The sequence below is a fragment of the Ovis canadensis genome, chromosome 5 (genome assembly GCF_042477335.2).
Source record: "Ovis canadensis isolate MfBH-ARS-UI-01 breed Bighorn chromosome 5, ARS-UI_OviCan_v2, whole genome shotgun sequence".
NCBI classification, from domain to species: domain Eukaryota; kingdom Metazoa; phylum Chordata; class Mammalia; order Artiodactyla; family Bovidae; genus Ovis; species Ovis canadensis.
The window spans coordinates 112,373,776-112,390,392 of NC_091249.1; positions in this window are offsets into that span (position 1 = coordinate 112,373,776).

The window sequence follows — 16,617 nt, forward strand, 5'->3', positions numbered from 1 at the left end:
CAGATTATGTGTGTTTATATTTATAAATTTGCAGTTAAATTGATAAAACTTGAGCCAGAGACATAAGTCACCTAAAGACTAATGAATGAAGATATGCTAGAGGAAAAATGTCTTAGATTCGAAGGGAGGAACAGGCTCAAGGAAGAATTTAAACCTGGTGTGCTCTCTTTGGAGAAGAACTAAAGAGAAGACTACATCAGGATTAACAGAACAAATATGGAGGTGAGTGGAGGATCCAGAGATAAAACCTCAGATTCTTTCAGGTTGGCTGCTAACAATTTTTTTTTAATTTTTATTTTTACTTTATTTTACTTTACACTTCCTAGTGCCCCCACTCCGTTTCCAATAGCGCTACCTCTAAAATCAAACTACTTCTTTTCCTGAACATGGTGGAAGAGAGAGATGGGGAAGAATGGGAGTCTCCTGAATATGACAAACTCACAGACACAGATGGGGAAGTGGGGTGACTTGGGGCTCACTGGCTGTTCCCAAGCGTTCAAGCCCCCCAGAACTATTGTCCCAATGTCAGCTCTAAACTTTCTCTCCATATTTTTTTTTCTCTCCATACTTATTACAAAAAATTATCTTTTGGCTTATCAGGAAAATAGAAAACCAGCACAAACTTTGTACATTTCTTAAACTAATATATCTTCTTTGTACTTTAATAAATCAGTTTTATAAGTGAACATTTAAAAATTGAAATCATTTTTGATAAATATATATTTTTCAAATATCTATTTTCCACTATTTCTTGTATCCTTTCTGATGAACAGTTCTCTGCATTGGCATTTTTATTTTATTACCAAGTGAACTAAATTCTAATTCTAAAATTCTCCTAATGTATTCCCTAGACATATACTTTTACCTTTAACAGAAGATCTCTCTCTAGTGACCTCATGAATTTTTAACTCTTAGCTTTAATTTTAATATGTCAAGAATCTGAAGTTTGAAGACACTTAAGATCTGTCACTCCAAACTATAATTCTGCAAGATTCTTTCCCAGAATGAGATTAAACTTCCCAGACTGAAGTATTTCCTCCTTCATATCACTTTTCACTAATATATATAGTATTTCTGGGAAAGACATTTCATCACTATGTTTTACAAAGAACTTTAAACTCATTGTGCTTTACAAAAAATAAAATTCTTGGTGGTTATCTCAGATATTAAATATTTGAAAACTCAAATATTCATAATATTTAAAAACCTAGCTTAACGAGAAGCTGCATTTACTCTCATAGGCATTCTTGTTCACATCTCATTTAAAATTTTTTTCTTTCAATTTAAAACTCTTAAGAACAGAGAATTTTAGAAACACAAAAATCTGATTCATATAATATTGTGTCCTGCTTGTTAAAAGTATTCTGTGAAGGAAATATTTTTGTGTAAATTTACCTAACACTTGGATTTGTCAATATATAACACAGAAGCATTTCACACAATTAGGCATTCTTGTTTTAATCTGTTTGGGGAAACTGTTCTAAGGAGAAATCTATACTAGACATGTGGGATTTAGATTTACAAAAGTAAAATTAAGATCCTGTATTCATGCAGTGACTTTATTGGTTCTCTTTTTATTACAGCATTGGTGATTTTGTACCCTTGTTATATGTAACCGTCATGTGTGTCCTCAGTTGCTCAGTCATGTCTGACTCTTTGTGATCCATATACATTATTATTACTATTTACTGTTTTTCTTTACAGAGTTTGGTAGCGAAGTATGCAAATTCGAGTCAAATAAAATCCAGTAACGTAGTTGAATTTAGCTAATGCAGCTTACATTACATGAAATAGTTTTATTAGTTATTTAATCATATGGGTGAAGAGATCAAAAATGCATTTTATTTATTTTAACCATCTGTAAATTTTTAACTCAATGTTGTACAATAGCATAGGTATCATTTATTTTCATACAGTAATTCCTCTTCTTTAAAAATGTAGTCCAACTTTAGTTTTACCGAGTCTACGTTATTATATTAGTTCCTTCATTTCACTGTGAGGGCCTAAAGGTTGGGACTATGTCTTGGTTATCATATCACTGTGTTAACACCATAGCTCATCCATGGAGCTAATATTATTTAAGATTGATTGAAAAGCAAGTAAAGGAGAGCATATCAGTATAAGAAAACAACTAAGGGAAAATGTAGGAGCACAGTATCAGTAAACACAATGGTATGAAAATATCTTGGAAAAAATTCCACAACTGGAAAATAAAATGCAGTCTGTTATTTAAAAGAAAAACAAAATAACCAAATGAATGAAAGCAAACAAACCTAGAAAAGCAAAAAATAAAATTTACTGTCACTATCCACTCCTCATCTTGGTTTCTATCTTTTTTTTTTTTTTCAATATTTATATCAGCTTCAGCTACACCCTTATATGACATGGGAGAAAACCTGAGTGAGTTTTTACATTTTAACTATTCAAAAAACATTTCCGGGTATGAGTGCAATCTTAGTGCAAATTCCAAATGCCACTAGTTCCAAATTCATTGTAATGAATTCTGAACAGCTTACCTTTGGTCAGGTGCCCACCTCAAGCTTGCCAGCTGTGGATGAAAAGTGGGGTCAACCTGACCGATGACCATGGGAGTATGAATGTGAATATCTCTCAAAGAGGGGATATTGAAGATGTTCATTTTGTGCTCATACAAGTTTGATCAATTCAAAGGATGAATGAATGAACACATTGATGAATCATACTAAAGCATAAAATCTACTTTAAAAGTTCTCTTCCATAAGCTCTGATTGATACCTCCATGAAGGTAAAGCATTTTTCCCCTGGTGATAAGCAAGATAATAATTAAATCAGTATCTTGAGATTGACATCATTCTTGGATACTTGTTTTCCTTCCTTTTCTCTCTGTTGTATTTGCTTTAACTGTAAAGTACAGAGCTGGCTTTTCATCATCGTTTCTTTTGCTGTGAGAGAATATGCAGTTTTCACATGACAGGATGTTCAGTGTATGTTTTTAGAAGTGTTCTATCTATTAGCATCCTCCAGTAATTCAAGCTGAACAAAGTCATTTGTTCTAAAAAAAGATGGAACTGTGCAGATACTAAATAATGGAATTCTCAGTTTGTACTTCCTATAACTGCCTTCATTTAATTTACTGATGTTTTCTCACAGACTCAGTAAGATACATGAAAATTTTAACTAATCAGTTCAGTTCAGTAACTCAGTCGTGTATGACTCTTTGAGATTTCATGGCCTGCACCACACCAGGCCTCCCTGTCCATCACCAACTCCAGGAGCTTGCTCAAACTTATGTCCATCAAATTGGTGATGTCGTCCAACCATCTCATCCTCTGTCGTCCCCTTCTCCTCCTATCTTCAATCTATCCCAGCATCAATGTCTTTTCCAATGAATCAACTTTTCACATCAGGTGGCCAAAGTATTGGAGGTTCAGCCTCAGCATCAGTCCTTCCAATGAATATTCAGGACTGATTTAAGATTGACTGGTTTGATCTCCTTTCAGTCCAAGGGACTCTCAAGAGTCTTCTCCAACACCACAGTTCAAAAGCATTAATTCTTCAGTGTTCTGCTTTCTTTGTGGTCCAACTCTCACATCCATACATGACTACTGGAAAAACCATAGTTTTGATTACAGGGACCTATGTCGGCAAAGTAATGACTCTGCTTTTTAATATGCTGTCTAGGTTGGTCATAGCTTTTCTTCCAAGGAGCAAGCATCTTTTAATTTCATGGCTGCAGTCACCATCTGTAGTGATTTTGGAACCATGAAAATAAAATCTGTCACTGTTTCCATTGCTTCCCCATCTATTTGTCATGAAGTGATGGGACCAGATGCCATGATCTTAGTTTTCTGATGCCAGCTTTTTCACTCTCCTCTTTCACTTTCATCAAGAGGCTCTTTAGGTCCTTTTTGCTTTCTGCCATAAGGGTGGTATCATATGCATATCTGAGGTTATTGATATTTCTCCCAGGAATCTTGATCCCACCTTGTGCTTCATCCAGCCTTTCGCATGATGTACTCTGCATATAAGTTAAATAAGCAGGGTGACAATATACAGCCTTGATGTATGCCTTTCCCAATTTGGAACCAGTTTGTTGTTCCATGTCTGGTTCTAACTGTTGCTTCTTAACCTGCACACAGGTTTCTCAGGAGGCAGGTCAAGTGGTCTGGTATTCCCATCTCTTGAAGAATTTTCCATAGTTTTCTGTGATCCACACAGTCAAAGGCTTTGGCGTAGTCAATGAAGTAGATGTTTTTCTGGAACTCTCTTGCTTTTCCTGTGACCCAGTGGATGTTGAATAGTCCTGTACGTATCCTATAAGTTTTCAAAGGTCTTTCTTGAGGGTGCAGTGCAGTAAGCCAAGTGTAAGGTAAATGTCTTCAATAGAAACATAAGTAAAAGCAAGCCAAGAATTAAATAAATAAGCAGACTGAATACATAAGCAGAAGAGTGATGCTGGGTAAATATTTCAACTGCATCATGAGCTTGTGGCTTGTGATCTTTTATTTGCTATGAAAAGCTGTGTGGATGTACCACCTGGCTCCATTTAGAATTTCTTCTCCTTCCACCTTTAGGGGGCTTCCCTGGTGGCTCAGCCCATAAAGAATCACATGTAATGTGGGAGACTTGGGTTTGATCCCTGGGTTGGCAAGATCCCCTGGAGAAGGGAAGGGCTACCCACTCCAGTATTCTTGCCTGGGGAATTCCATGGACAGAGGAGCCTGGAAGGCTACAGTCCATGGGGTCACAAAGAGTTGGACATGACTTTCACTTTCACTTTCCACCTTTAGGCCCTGCTCGGCAGATTAATATACATTCTGGGGGCATTCCTGAGGATACATGTAGGTTGCCATCACAGTTTATTGTATGGTACCCTTTCTACAAAATCAAAATTAGGAAGTTGCAATAGTGCTTGTGGGAAATAGTTTCTTGACGATCTACTCAGACTTCCTTTCTCAGTATGCCTATGCTGATTGCTGATGGTGAACATGAGTATGGATAACCTTACTAGATATCTAAGATTAATTAATCATCAATTAATTACTAGCATATCCTTATTAGCATAATAGGGAATTCTTATTAGCACTGTAGCAAAACATATAACAAATATATTTGATGATAATTTTTAAAGGAAAATTATTTTCTTTACAGCAAGTTTAGATATTTACTTAATGTTTCTTATCATCCTTTGACATCTTGTCATCCTTTGAGATGAACATTATGGAGATGCTACATTGTTTTCAACTTTAAAGATGAGTTTATTTGATATAACAGGAAGAATCATTCATTGCTGTGAATATTAACTATGGCAAAAGTGGTCTTCAGACCAGTTACAACTTTCATTATGGCTTAAATGATGTTTAATGGTATCTTACTCATAAAATCAAACTTTATTGTGTGTATCCAATAGTTATAGTAACTCCATTTACAATAAGGAAAAGATTAATTTAATTAAAGTTTTTCCTAACAGAAGTTCTAATTTTTAAAAATCTTAACCCCTTATAGATGTAAGAAGTAAATCCTTATTATCCAAATGTTTGCTAAGCACTAGTGACAAATGAGAAAACACTGTGTAGTACAAAACGGCTGAATTTTAAAAATCAAGAGATTTGAATTTCAGTCTTGCCTTTGGTAATTTTGCCCACTAAAAAAATTATACAACCTCTATAGATATTCCTTTTCTCTTCAACAAAATATAGGGGATTACACTTAATTCTTTGTAAGTATGTAAGAATTCTAAGGCTCTATAGATAAATGATAGTCTATTTAGTGTTTATTTTTTTTTCCTTCAAATAATGGAGTTTGATTAACTGGAAGAATTTGTACTACATCTTTCCATCTTCTTTATTCCTCAGCAAGCTGTGATATATGAATAAAAGAAACATTATTACTACTATTCAAAATAAGAAGTCTTACTTTTAAATTCATTCTGTGTATTCACCTATATTTACTCAACACCAACCACATGCAAGCACACTTGTTAAATCCCAAGGCAGATACACATTCCTGTCCTCGTAGAGTTTACACATAAGTTTTATACAGCCTATCAATGAGTTCTACAGCTTATGCATATGTTTGATTTGGTGTGCAGTGCTGACTGAATACTGTTTGTTATTTTGATATTTTTATTTATTTTATTCACTAATGGAAAAGTGATATCATTAAATATATGAATTTCTGGTTTAGTTTGAGAAATCAGTTTATGCCTTCTAATCTTATGTAAAAAAAACTGACCAAGAGCAAGTAACAACATCTGCTTTTAGACAGCACCATCATTCTCTGGTTGATTATATAAGCATCTACCTATCCATCCCAGCCTCATTTAGTTTAAATCCCTGGCCTACAAACATAAAAGTAATGAGGAAAATATCTCAATGAGAGAAGCCATACTGAGCTAAATATGCTATGAGAGCTTCATGTTACTGTTAAGATAGTCGATATATATCCCTAACAAATGAATCTGTCAAGAGACAGGTATAAAGGAGGGGATAAAGAAAAGGCACAAATAGCTGATAAACTTGTAAGAGTCAGGATATAAGACAATTTGATCATTTAGCTTACAAGACATTTGGCAGGATATGAATTAATTTCTGTGTTAGGCTATTTATAAATTCAGTCCAGGGAAATTCTATGCAGGCACATTTCAAATATTAACAATATTGGGGAAAATTCTGGCCATTTCTTCATTCTTGAATTCTACCAAAGTGTATAAATATAAATAAATGCCTTCAAGACAAACTTAAAGAACTAATAGCAAAGAAGGAAGAACTGTAAAGAAAATAGTAATATTTAGCTGAATGAAAGGAGGAGACAAAGAGAAGGGGATGGTGTACATAGAGCTGTTGTTGTTATTGTTTAGTCACTAGTTCAGTTCAGTTCAGTTCAGTTCAGTTCAGTCGCTCAGTCGTGTCCGACTCTTTGCGACCCCATGAATCGCAGCACGCCAGGCCTCCCTGTCCATCACCAACTCCCGGAGTTCACTCAGACTCACGCCATCGAATCAGTGATGCCATCCAGCCATCTCATCCTCTGTCATTCTCCTTTCCTCCTGCCCCAAGTCCCTCCCAGCATTAGAGTCTTTTCCAATGAGTCAACTCTTCACATGAGGTAGCCAAAGTACTGGAGTTTCAGCTTCAGCATCATTCCCTCCAAAGAACACCCAGGGCTGATCTCCTTTAGAATGGACTGGTTGGATCTCCTTGCAGTCCAAGGGACTCTCAAGAGTCTTCTCCAACACCACAGTTCAAAAGCATCAATTCTTTGGCACTCAGCTTTCTTCACAGTCCAACTCTCGCATCCATACATGACCACTGGAAAAACCATACCCTTGACTAAACGGATCTTTGTTGGCAAAGTAATACCTCTGCTTTTCAATATGCTATCTAGGTTGGTCATAACTTTCCTTCCAAGGAGTAAGCATCTTTTAATTTCATAGCTGCAGTCACCATCTGCAGTGATTTTGGAGCCCCAAAAGATAAAGTCTTAACAACCTAACGATCTATCAATGAAGACTTGATTAAACTAATGTGATTATGGAAAACTTCCACGGGTTCTTTGCTAGCTCAGACAGTAAAGAATCTGCCTGCAATGCAGGAGAAACAGTTTCCACTGTTTATCCATCTATTTTCCATGAAGTGATGGGACCAGATGCCATGGTCTTCGTTTTCTGAATGTTGAGCTTCATTGAGTTTAGTCACTACATCATGTGCAACTCTTTGCAAACCTATGGACTGTACCCTGCTAGACTCTTCGGTCCATGGGATATCCCAGGCAAGGATACTGGAGTGGGTTGCCATTTCCTTCTCCAACAGATCTCCCCTACCCAGGGATCAAACCTGCATCTTCTGCAATGGCAGGCAGATTCTTTACCTCTGAGCCACATAGGGAAAAAAAGAATAAAAAATCAGGCGAGACCTTAAATGATACTGTAGGTGCTGCAGTAGTAAACAATCCACCTGTCAGTGCTGGAAATACAAGAGAAGCAGAAGATGAGGTTTGATCCTGGGGTCGGAAAGATCCCTTGGAGAAGGAAATGGCAACCCTCTCCAGTATTCTTGCCTAAAAAATTCCATGGACAGTGGAGCCTCACGGCAGGGCTGCAGAACAGCTGGACAGGACTGAGCATGCACACACTGTACTAGCACTAGATGGCAATTTGTTTTGCTACCAGCTAAAAATATTCAGGAAAATAAAATAATTTTAGTTTAGAAGGTAGTATTATTCTAAATAGGTATGTAAACACTCCTTGTGTTTGGCTGCATCTTTTTGTTTTCCTACAATTTTTAAACTCCACTTACTATTAAAAACTCAAAAGCTTTTGAAACAACCTAACGATCCATCAATGAAGACTTGATTAAAATAATGTGCTTATTATGGAAAACTTCCACGGGTTCTTTCCTAGCTCAGACAGTAAAGGATCTGCCTGCAATGCAGGAGAACCAGATTTGATCCCCAAGTCAGGAAGAACCCCTTGGAGAAGGAAATGGCTACCCACTCCGGCATTCTTGACTGGAGAAATCCATAGACAGAGGAGCCTGGCGGGCTACAGTCCATGGGTTCATACAGAGTCGAACACGACTGAGCAACTTTCACTTCACTTCACTATGGAAAACTTTGTAGTAATAAAACCACAGCTGACCTATCTTTCAATTTGTGAGCCTAAGGCTCACAGTACACATAGGAATCCATGAAAATATGTTAATTTCAAGAAATAATAGTAATAAATAATAACCATTCCAGCCTTGATTATATTCATCTTTATACCAACACATAGTTGGTACAAACACGAAGTCATAAAATAGAACTTTATTATTATTGTTATTTTTACTATTACCATTACTATTATTCATGAAGAAAGGGACCAGAGAAGGCAAAAAAGCCTAGGGCTCACAAAAAATTCACAGTTCAGAAGTGAATAAAACATTACGACAAATCTCATAATATACTGATATGGAATGATCTCCAAGATATTTTAAAAAAAATAATACCAACAGAAAAGCAAAGTACCAGACTGTATGTAAAGAACACTATCAACTTGTTTGTGTTAAAAATGACACTTTTATATAACTTATATACATACATTTATCTCTGGAAGCTACATGAAAAACTGAAGATATTTTTGGGCTTTGAAAGAGGAGCTGTTTATCTGGTAAGTAGGGATGGAAGACAGTTTTTCAGTAAATATCTTTTTATACATTTTGAATTTTGAACCATATAAATTTACTATGCTCAAATAAATATTTTAAAATACTCAAAAATTTTAACCATTTTTAATATATAAATAGTTTCAGCTACTTACATAAAATGTTTATTAATAAAAACTAGGTTTTCATCATATGGAAGCAATGGATCATTCAGTTCAGTTCAGTTCAGTCACTCAGTCGTGCCCAACTCTTTGTGACCCCATGACCATAGCACGCCAAGCCTCCCTGTCCATCACCATCTCCCGGAGTTTACTCAAACTCACGTCCAGGGAGTCGGTGATGCCATCCAGCCATCTCATCCTCTGTCATCCCCTTTTCCTCCTGCCCCCAATCCCTCCCAGCATCAGAGTCTTTTCCAGTGAGTCAACTCTTCACATGAGGTGGCCAAAGTATTGGGAGTTTCAGCTTTAGCATCATTCCTTCCAAAGAACACCCAGGATCATTAGGAAGCATTTTTCTCTCATGAATGGCATTAAGTATATCTTTCCAAATTAAAGAGCCATTTCAAAATATAACGATGGCTATCCAGATATCATATGCTCTTTCTGGAATGAAACACACAAGTATAGTGTCTCCAGCAAATTCCAAATTGGGTTCTAGCTCTATCAAAGAATGGCAAGATCTGCTAACAAAGGTTTACATATTTAATGGCCTTGGTGAATCCGGTTTCTTTTCTGAGGTGCCCATCCTGTTTCTCACCTTTACATAAACTGCATTCCCTCCTCTGACTTGCTAAGATCCACCACCAAGGACTATATTGCACCGAAGAGGCCCTAGGGAAGATAGTTGTGGACATATCACTTACAGATTACAAACCCCATGACCCTTTCATCCCAATGACCGTTCATGCCTCAGTAAATTCCCACTGCCCCATAAGTGCAGTTTTTTACCCGCTTGGTAACACGCATGCTAAGGAAGATTCTGCTGTGCAGTGGGCATATAAAACCAGTCAAAACTGCTTTATTTCACACAATCATCTTATTCTTTTTTCCCCCCTCAAAACTGATACTGACTTTTAGGTTCACTGCCAATACACTGTCACCTCAGGAATACCAAACTGCTGCATAGGATGAACTGTGACCTAGTATACCCCTCCTCTCTGAGGCCTAACCATCTCCCAAGTGATGATACAAAGAATGGGAGACAAAGGCATTATAACCCTACTTCACAGTGGCTCTGGTCTCAAACATCACCCTCCTGTGTTCTTACCGGTATCTAGACCACAGTATTGGCTTTACTTTCCACAGCTATTAATATTATTCATTGGGCTGGGTGCTCAGCTACAGTCAGTGAAACCATTCATCAGTTAGTACTGTCTCAGCTCTATCCACTTCGGCTTTTTAAACAAGTGACACAAGAAAATATTTTTTTAATCTTCAAGGCAGAGAGACTCTGTATACCTAGAACCCTAGCATCAACACACATTCCCTTAAGAAATAATTCATGGGCAAAGATGCAGAAAACATTTAATCAAAATAATACATTAGTGGTATTTTTAATAAATATAGATATGATACCAGTCTAATGGCAGAAAGTGAAAAGGAACTCAAGAGAAAAATCTTGGAGACAGTAAAGGACAGGGGAGCCTGGCATACTGCAGTCCATGGAGTCATCTCACAAAGAATCGGACATGACAAATGTTATTACAATAACAAATGTTATTACATCATTAGTAATAACAGTGTTCTAGCTATAGGGCAATAGTCCAATATAGTAAATGCATAAAAGAAATCATTAAAATTGATGTTTACAGATAACTTTGTGACAAATAAAATATCATTTATGACATAAATATAAAAATAGTAAATAAATTACATATAGTCTATTGTTCTGATTGGGCTTCCCAGGTGGCTCAGTGGTAAAGAATCCAGCTGCCAATACAGGAGACACAGGTTTGATCCCTGGGTTAGGAAGATCCCCTGGAATAGGAAATGGCAACACGTTCTAGTATTCTTGCCTGGAAAACTCCATGGACAGATAAGCCTGGCAGGCTCCAGTCCATAGCGTAGAAAAGGGTCTGAGAAACTGAGCATGAAAGCATTGTTCTAAATATATAAGCAAAGATTGAAGGCAGGAGAAGGGGACAACAAAGGATGAAATGGTTGGATGGCATAACCAACTCGATGGACATGAGTGTGAGCAAGTTCCAGGAGTTGGTGATGAACAGGGAAGCCTGGCATGCTGCAGTCTATGAGCTCACAAAGAGTTGGACACAACTGAGCGACTGAACTGAACTGAATACATATATACACACAGGCACATATACAATATCAGAATATTGAAATGACACTCTTAGGGTGGTAGAATTATTTTCTAAACCTCAGTGGTATCAATGTACCACATTTATTATTTTTTTAATGCAATTTTCATGATCTATTGTAAGAAATAAATGACAGATATATTTTTATTTGTTGCTATTTATATTATCTTTTATAGATATAACTTCTATTCATTATTTTTTGCTGGTTGCTCTAAGAATATTTCTCTGTATTATAATTGTTACAATGCCTATTTAGCAACAATATTGGGTCACTTCAATTTCCACTCCTACCCTTAGTAGTTACTACTTCATAAACCCTCTTTCACACTTAACATTTCACACCTCATACTTAACAAATGTAATAGCCTTAGGAGAGCATGATTCTATTTATAAACATCCCACTTCTAACCTTTGGGAGCTTCCTACCTCATGAATCCCTTTTCACACCTGACATTTCAAACTTCACATGTCACATATCACATTTCACAAATGGGAAAAAGTCTATTTCCATTTACTTCACCTTCCTTGTCTTTTACCTTTATGTTCTATTGCCATGTTTTTATATGCACATACATCATAAACATGGCCTTATGCAAAGCACTGCATTCTTTTTAAGAAAATTTGGGATAAATAAAAACAGGTTTTTGTATTTACACAGTGATTTTCCATCTCTGTTTGCCATTCTCCACTTTCTGTAAATAAAAATTTCCATCTTGTACCACTTCCATTCAGCCTGAAAAACATCCTGTGGTTTAGTCTGTTGGAAATGAGTTTCCTCAGCCTTCACTTGCCTGAAAACATCGTTTTGACGTTTTTTTTTTTTTAGAAGATAACTGGATATAGAATTCAAGGCTGATAACTTTTTAATTTCTTTTATCACCTGAAAGATGCTACTGCTTCTGGTTTCCATTGTTTCAGATGAGAACTACACCTTCATATGTGTTATTTTTCTTTGGTGTGTAATGCATCTTTTTCTTTGGCTCATTTCAAGATGTTCTAATTTGGACTCTGTGTGACTCTGATATGCCCATATGTGCTATTCTTGGTATTTACCTTGCTTACTACTCTCTGATCTTCTTGGAACTGTAAATCAAAGTTTTTTTAATCATTTACCAAAATATTTTATTGCCTCATTATATTGCTTTTTCTTTTTGAGCTCCAGTGCATATATATCAAACTGTATAATACTGTCATGTAAGTGCCAAGTGTTTTGTTCTTTTCTTGAATCTTTTTATATCTCCTTTTTTGACACTGTATAATTTCTATTTATCTATTTCCAAGTCCCTGTAAATTGTGTGCTGTGTGCTCAGTCATGTTCGATTCCATGACTCCAAGGACTTCAGCCTCCAGTCTCCTCTGTTCATGGGATTTTCTAGGCAAGAATACTGGAATGGATTGCCATTTCCTACTCTAGAGGATCTTCCTAACCCAGGGATTAAACCCGCCTCTCTTTTGTCTGCTGCATTGGCAGGCAGATTCTTTACCACTAACGCTACTGGGAAGCCCCTTAGTAAACTGGTAAGATCCAATCTCAAACTCTTTCTCCTCTAAGAATCTTGTCAGGGCTTGGTTTCCAAGCTTTGTTAAAGTGGGTATAAAGAGGGCCTTTCTCTGGGTGTGGTCTTTATTTTTTTTTTTTAATTTTACTTTACTTTACAATACTTTATTGATTTTGCCATACATCAACATGAATCCACCATGGGTGTACACGTGTTCCCAATCCTGAACCCACCTCCCACCTCCCTCCTATCACAAAGCAGTGATTCCATTTGATTTCCACTATGTTAGGAGGTGTTAAAGAGATTTATTCAGTATGTCTGGGCCCTAATTCCAAGTCCCCAGCACTGTTTAATATCTAATGTCTCTGCTCTGCTCTCACCTCTGTAACAGCAATTTTCTTATTAACTTTGTGGCCATGTCTGGTAGTACTATCCAGCTTTCAGTCAAGGCTGTGTGGGGAACCTCTATATGAACTTCATGACCTCCACAGACTCTTTCTTAATGCCTTGGCCCACAGACCCCAACCATTAAAAGCCCAGAACTCTGATCTCTGCCTCTTCAGTTAAGAGAGACTCCCATATTCTGACTGAACTCCAGGTTCACGCACTATAGCTGGGAAATTTTCCATAGGCAGAGCTCCAGAGATACTCACCTTGTTTCTTTCCTCTCAGGAACCACAGCCCATTTATACAGTCAGTGTGTGTGTGTTTTAGATATTTAACCTTAACATTTATTCAGATTCCTACCTGTTTATGCAGTGCCTAGCCTGACAACACTGTTCCTTCTTATTCTTGAATTGTTGTTCTTTAGTTGTCCTCTGAAATCCCAACTCTTCCTTCCCCTTCAAGAATTTTAGTGCATTCTCTCCAATTGCTGGTTTTGTGATCAGTTCATAGTCCCTTTTCCTGACTATTGAATTTTTTCCATTTGGACCTCAGGGTATATACAATCCACCTGAAGTGGCAGTATCCTGCCATTTAAAAGTATAAGAGACTCCTTCTATCAGATGTCACTATGAATGACCATTACAGTTGAGACAACCTCCTACATTCCCTCTTCCCTTAATGGACAAGCAAGGAAATTTTGCCACCAGAGAACACTTATTTGAGCCTTGTTTTCACTAGACTGAGCTAAAATTGATGTGACTATCAATGTAAATGGCTCAGACAGTAAAGAATCCACCTGTAATATGGGGGACCTGGGTTCGATCCCTGGGTTGGGAAGGTCCCCTGGAGAAGGGAACGGCAACCCACTCCAGTACTCTTGCCTGAAGACTTCCATGGACAGAGAAATCTGGCAGACTGCAGTCCATGAGGTCGCAACAAGTCAGACACGACTGAACGACTTTCACACACACATATCAATATAAATGAAATCTCTATCAATATGAGTTGTCTTCCTTTTCCTTACTAACATAAATTTCTATAGGGAGTAGAATATGCCCATTTTAATACCAAAATTCTCAGATTACCAGAAGCTAGAAGCTGCCATGTGACATCTCTCCCTCCAATGAGATATGTGTCAAGGCCATCAGGTGGGACTTCGGGTAACCAGTAACTGTTTAAAAAGAAACAGACATACATGGCTGCTCATTTCTCCTTATGCCTATCCCCCATCCCCTTTCTACTTATCCATAAGGCCAACTTAAATTTGTAACTCTCACCTTGACCAAAAACATGTGAAAAATAAATGCTTATTTGCTGTATGCCACTGATGTAGTTTTCAATAGTGGTTATGCAGCATTATTCTAACAATAGCTGATTGAGACAATAAGCTAGACTCAAATCATGGAAGCCTACAACTAGGAGAAGACAAAATGTAAGAGGCAATATTGACCTCTGAGGCTACAGTGCCTGAGTTTATTGCCCAGCTCTATTGCTTTTACTCACGTTGATTTTCACCAACTTGATTATCCTTTATCGTGGTTTCTTAATTGTAAATTAGGAACAATAATGGCAGAATTGTTTAGCATTTCATAACATGAGATCTGGTACACAACAGATAATTAATATGCAATATTATTATTTAATATGGGACCAGGGAGGGAGGGTTAGATTTTACTTAATAGGCCAGTGGTATTTTACACACTTCCATGGAAGACTGCTGTTCTGTCAGCTGGGGTGTTCCCTGATAAATCAGAATAATAGGGGTCTTTTCCTAGTATGCAGATTAATTTAAGTAAGTATAACTTTTCTTCTCTTTTATGTTTTTAAATCTCTCCCGATTGATACAACTTGTTTGCAAGACAAAAACATGTAAATGAACAAGTAGGATTATTATTAAGAGAAAAAATTCAAAAACACCAATTAGTTGGGCATTCTGTCTTTTAAATAGGCATGTGTGCCCCAAATTGTCATTTTATATTATACAAGCAAAATACAATATTTTCTCCCAGGAAACTGGTTCCTAGTTCCTGTGATGGAATTAAAAATATGTTTCACGACAGTTTACAAATAATACAGTATTATGCAAAAATCACAATAATTTGCAGCTTCTCTACCTGCTTAAGATCTCAAGCAATTTAAAAATAATTCTTTGTCAGAAGCAGGGAACAGAAAAGAGTTGATTAATGATAGGGACATTAGGGAAATGGGGAAAAGTTGATAACATTTAGATATAGGTGGTAAGGGAATGGAGAGATTCTTAAATGTTAGTGCAAATAAAAATTACCCTGAGAGCTTAGTAAAATGTATACAGAATCTAGAATAGTGATCTAGAATCAACATTTTTAACAAATTCCATTTCTGATTCTGATTCAAGTAGCTAGCTGCAGAAACACTAGAATGATTAGAATGCTCTAATCATTTGCAATCATTAGTTTAACTCTGCTATTTCAGAATTATTTAATACATTGCCATAACCAGTAAGCATGTTGCAGGTGGAAAGCTAAGGATAAATGATGACTCCAAGATTTTACATCTGAACACCTGAGTAAAGAATAATGGCATTAATCAAGATGAGGAAGACAATGGTAAAACGAGACATTGTAAGGAAGGAAAGATGGTGCTTTTGTTTTATTTTTTGGTGTTGAATATTGGATATTTTGAGGAGTGGAAAGGAGTAGCATTAAATACTAACCTTCCATGTAAGGCTCTGAATAAGATTGTGGATAAGGGAGAGAAGAAACCCAAGGAGCCACTTCATTATTGATAAATGTCCAGGTTGGAAACTAAAATTAGTGTGTGTCACCAATGGTCTTTCTCACACTGGAACCCAGCATTAAGATGCCTAGTCCTGGCAATTCCACATGGGTCTGCATGAGTCTATTACCCACCAGCAGCTAGAAGACACTATACTGACCACCTTACCTACAATAGTCCTTTACACAATTTTTACTACAGACTCTGTACTTGTCATTTTTAACATGCACTTCAAAATAAGAATGAATGTTACTATTATGTTATTTCCATCTGACCCTAAGGGGCTATGAGAGCAAGGATGATATCTTGTCTACTGTTCAATACTCAAATACAGTTCTGAAGGAGTAGAAAGTCTAAAAAATTTGTTGAATGAGGAAGTTTTTAAAAGAACAGATCCTAACTTCAATTTCTGGTCTGTTGTTTTTGTTTATAATCTGGTCACCCCAAAGTTCCATATTACTGATGTCAAAGTTAAACAGGCAGAGACTTATTCAAGACGATCACAACAGAAAAGAGGGGCCAGGACTCTGTCTGA